We start from the raw sequence: 5,091 nt of genomic DNA on the forward strand, positions 1-5,091 counted from the left end.
GCCCACTCACTTTGGGCTCAGACCCACACAAAATTGGCCCTTTGACTATTGTCACCCTGTCTTTTGTAAGACTTTACACAGTATCAAAATGCCTCTGAATTGTAGTCATGCCAGCCAAGGAAACTAACTGTGCTCAGCTCACAACATAAACAAAGTGAACATAAAATAAAACATTATCCTTAAAAGATAATACCGGATGAATGCATAAAGGTGAATATGAATTCCTGTGAATAGAATCAATTTGATTTACAATAAATCCAGATACTACTCCCTTATATATAACAGTAAATTATTTATTTAAGTGGAATGGAATTATTTGACTGTACTGGTAAACAGAAAGAAATACTCTTCAGTTAGATTGTACAGGATTAGACCAGTAGAACTGCTGACTCCCTACTGGATCCAGTATACACTCTAATTTCTTTACTAACCAAATATTTAGTTTCCTGACCAAGTTACAAGTAAGTATAACACTTCAAAGATTTCCAACTCAAAATGGGAATGTTTCTTAGGTGTATCTCATTTAAACATTTTTATAAACTTCTTTCCTACAGGGCTTATTTATAGGGTGAGTAACTATCCAAAATCTTTCAAATCTTAGTCTTATAGTGGTATAATTATTCTAATTGGATTTCTCCTTCTTCCTTTATTTTCAAAATTAAATCTCAGTTCACTTGTGTGATAAACAGGAGTTTCAGAAAAAGTGTGTGAATTGTCTCTCTCGCTCTTCCTCAATTTCCTGTATTCAGTTGGTTTACTTTTCTTTCACAGTACTTAGCTGAAGGAAAACTTCCAGTTGCAGTCTTGGAGAGATGAACATGGCCAAGACCGAGCTTATCGTCTTTCCACCAAAACCCACTTCTCCTCTTCCTCCACTCTCTATCTCAGTCGATGGCACCCTCATCCTCCCTGTCTCATCTGCCCGCAACCTCGGAGTCATCTTCGACTCCTCCCTCTCCTTCTCTGCGCATATCCAGCAGATAGCCAAGACCTGTCGCTTCTTTCTCTTTAACATCAGCAAAATTCACCCTCTCTGAGCACACCACCCGAACTCTCGTCCACTCTCTCATTACCTCTCGCCTTGACTACTGCAACCTACTCCTCACTGGCCTCCCACTTAACCATCTATCCCCCCTTCAATCCGTGCAGAACTCTGCTGCACGTCTTATATTCCGCCTGGACCGATATACTCATATCACCCCTCTCCTCAGGTCACTTCACTGGCTTCCAATCAGGTACCGCATACAGTTCAAGCTTCTCCTTCTAACCTACAAATGCACTCAGTCCACAGCCCCTCATTACCTCTCTACTCTCATCTCCTGTGCAGAAGGAATGGATCCTCAGAAGCCTAGCCGAAATTGGGTGGCGGAGCAGGTGGGGGGAAGAGGGGTTGGTGGTTGGGAGGCGAGGATAGTGGAGAGCAGACTTGTACGGTCTATGCCAAAGCCGGTGATGGGAGGTGGGACTGGTGGTTGGGAGGCGGGAAGTACTGCTGCGCAGACTTGTACGGTCTGTGCCCTGAATAAGGCAGGTACAAATCAAGGTAAGGTTTACACATATGTTGTCTTGTTGGGCAGACTGGATGGACCGTGCAGGTCTTTTTCTGCCGTCATCTACTATGTTACTATGTTACTATCTCTCCTTTAGAAGTTGTCTTCCATTGATTCTTCTTCCTAAACTTACTCTAAAAATAAAAATAAAAGGAGAAATACTGCCTCCCTGCAGTGTGTGAGTCTTTAGATCAGCCTGCCTGAAACTGGAACCTGGACTGAGTGCTAAACTATGAAACAATAAAATAAATTGAATTTCCTCAGTTCTAATTTCCTAAGTAGCTTTGTTATACTTTACCCTGACTATAAAAAGAGCAACTCTTTTTTTTCTTCCAAGCTGCTGAGATCTTGAAGCCCACTGCTGGATCTCATCCACACATACACATTCATAGATCCACTCCCCTCTCTATTCAGTAAGTCCACTGATCTGGCTAATTCAAAATGTAAGCAAAGTCCTCTTAGTTTCCAAAGATTATTTTTCTAACTTATCTCCTTTTCACCAAAGAATATAATTCAGATCAAACATTTATCTCAGATCAACTATTTATCTCAGATCAAATATTTATTTCAGATCAAATATTAAGGTTTCCTTGCTTACAGGCACTTAAATCTACTTAGCCTTTATATAGCTTATAGGATTTAAGCACTCTTAAACTGAAATTCTCCCTTTTCTATTTTTCATAAGCTTCAAGTAATCCTGAAATATTCAGATCCTTTTCTCAGTAGAGAAACCTCAAACTTGTAAATCTCCACCAATCTCTTTTCACTCATATTTTCTCATTTACCACATAATCAGGCACTCTTTTATAACTTCAGTCAACTTAGATCAAACAACAATTCTTTCTTTCAACTCTTTTACACACGGAGCTACCAGATGCAGGTCCTGTCTTGGCCAAATCTTCAGTTGCTCTCCTCTCTCTGTTACCGGGCAGATTTTCTAACAGGAGCTGATCATCCAATCAGAGAGCTCTATTTGAATGCAGATTAACATACAGACACTCTAATGGGAATTTTTAGTGAAAAACACTAGATAAACCCTTCGTTTTTGGATCAAACTTCACATTTTGGATCAGAGCCATGCCCTAACATTAAGGCTGTAAACATTTCTATCACTTTTTACCCATAAATATGCAAATGAGAACCTACTACTACTACTACTACTACTACTACTACTACTACTACTACTTAACATTTCTAGAGCGCTACTAGGGTTACGCAGAGCTGTACAGTTTAACAAAGGACAGTCCCTGCTTAAAGGAGCTTACAATCTAAAGGACAAAATGTCAAGTTGGGGCAGTCTAGATTTCTTGAATAGAGGTAAAGTGGTTAGGTGCCGAAGGATTTGAAGATGGGCAGGGAGGGGGCCTGGCGTATGGGCTCAGGGAGTTTATTCCAAGCATGGGGTGAGGTGAGGCAGAAAGGGCGGAGCCTGGAGTTGGCGGTGGTGGAGAAGGGTACTGAAAGGAGGGATTTGTCTTGAGAGCGGAGGTTATGGGTGGGAACGTAAGGGGAGATGAGGGTAGAGAGGTAAGGAGGGGCTGCAGATCGAGTGCATTTGTAGGTTAGTAGGAGAAGCTTGAACTGTATGCGGTACCTGATCGGAAGCCAGTGAAGTGACTTGAGGAGAGGGGTGATATGAGTATATCAGTCCAGGCGGAAGATAAGACGTGCAGCAGAGTTCTGAACGGACTGAAGGGGCTAAGTGGGAGGCCAGTGAGGAGTAGGTTGCAGTAGTCAAGGCGAGAGGTAATGAGAGAGTGGATGAGAGTTTGGGTGGTGTGCTCAGAGAGGAAAGGGCGAACTTTGCTAATGTTATAGAGGAAGAAGCGACAGGTCTTGGCTATCTGCTGGATATGCGCAGAGAAGGAGAGGGAGGAGTCGAAGATGACTCTGAGGTTGCGGGCAGATGAGACGGGGACGATGAGGGTGTTATCAACTGAGATGGAGAGTGAGGGAGAGAAGTGGGTTTGGGAGGGAAGACAATAAGCTCGGTCTTGGCCATGTTCAGTTTCAGGTGGCGGTTGGACATCCAGGCAGCAATGTCGGATAAGCAGGCCGATACTTTGGCCTGGGTTTCCGTAGTGATGTCTGGTGTGGAGAGATAAAGCTGGGTGTCGTCAGCATAAAGATGATATTGGACACCATGAGATGAGATCAGGGAGCCCAGGGAAGAGGTGTAGATTGAGAAGAGAAGGGGTCCAAGGACAGATCCCTGAGGAACTCCAACAGAGAGCGGGATGGGGGTGGAGGAAGAACCATGAGAATGTACTCTGAAGGTACGGTTGGAGAGATAAGAGGAGAACCAGGAGAGGACAGAGCCCTGGAACCCAAATGAGGACAGTGTGGCAAGAAGTAAATTGTGATTGACAGTGTCAAAAGTGGTGGATAGGTCGAGGAGGATGAGGATGGAGTAGTGACCTTTGGATTTGGCAAGGAACAGGTCATTGCAGACTTTAGATAGTGCCGTTTCTGTCGAGTGTAGGGGGCGAAAGCTGGATTGAAGCAGATCGAGGATGGCATGAGAGGAGAGAAAATCAAGGCAACAGCTGTGAACTGCACGTTCAAGTATCTTGGAGAGGAAGGGTATGAGGGAGATGGGGCGGTAGTTGGAGGGACAAGTAGGGTCAAGTGATGTTTTTTTGAGGAGTGGTGTGACAACAGCATGCTTGAAGATGTCAGGGACAGTTGCAGTGGAGAGAGAGAGGTTGAGGATATGACAGATGGGGGGGTGACAGTAGGAGAGATGGTGTTAAGTAAGTTGGTGGGGATGGGGTCAGAGGGACAGGTGGTGTATTTCGAGGAGGAAAGAAGGTGGGCGGTTTCCTCTTCGGTGATGTCAGGAAAAGAGGAGAAGGAGGCCTGGGTTGGTTGATTGAGGGAGTGGGTTATAGGGTGAAGAGGAGGAGAAGGTTTGGTGGTGAATTCGAGGTTGATCTTCTGCACCTTGTCGCGGAAGTAGTCAGCCAGTGATTGAGGAGAAAGTGAGGGGGAGGGGTGAGAGCGGAGGGCACTTTGAAGAGGGAGTTAATGGTGGCGAAGAGACGACGAGGGTTAGAGCTGAGGGAATTAGTCAATTGGGTGTAATAGTCCTGTTTGGCGAGAAATAGGGAGGACTGGAAGGAGGATAGCATGAATTTGTAATGAATGAAATCAGTATGGGTGCAAGATTTCCTCCAGAGGCGTTCAGCTGATCGGGCACAGGAGCGAAGGTATCGGGTACAAGGGGTCAGCCAGGGCTAGGGATTAGTACGCCTTGAGGGACGGGAGATAGATGGTGCAAGGGTGTCCAGAGCAGAGGAGAGAGTGGCATTGTAAGTGGAGACGGCTTTGTCGACAGACTCGGAGAACATGATGGAAGGGAGGAGATTAGAAATACTAGAGGATAAGGTGGGAGGGTCGACAGCCTGGAGATTCCTGGACGTAGTGGTTAGTGTTGAGCGGGACTGAGGGGGAGGGTGATGAAGTGTGAAGGTGATCAGGTGATGGTCAGAGAGAGGAAGAGCTGAGGCGCAGAAATTGGAGGGAGAGCAGGTAGAGGAGA

The sequence above is a fragment of the Microcaecilia unicolor genome, chromosome 14 (assembly GCF_901765095.1).
Source record: "Microcaecilia unicolor chromosome 14, aMicUni1.1, whole genome shotgun sequence".
Lineage (NCBI taxonomy): Eukaryota > Metazoa > Chordata > Amphibia > Gymnophiona > Siphonopidae > Microcaecilia > Microcaecilia unicolor.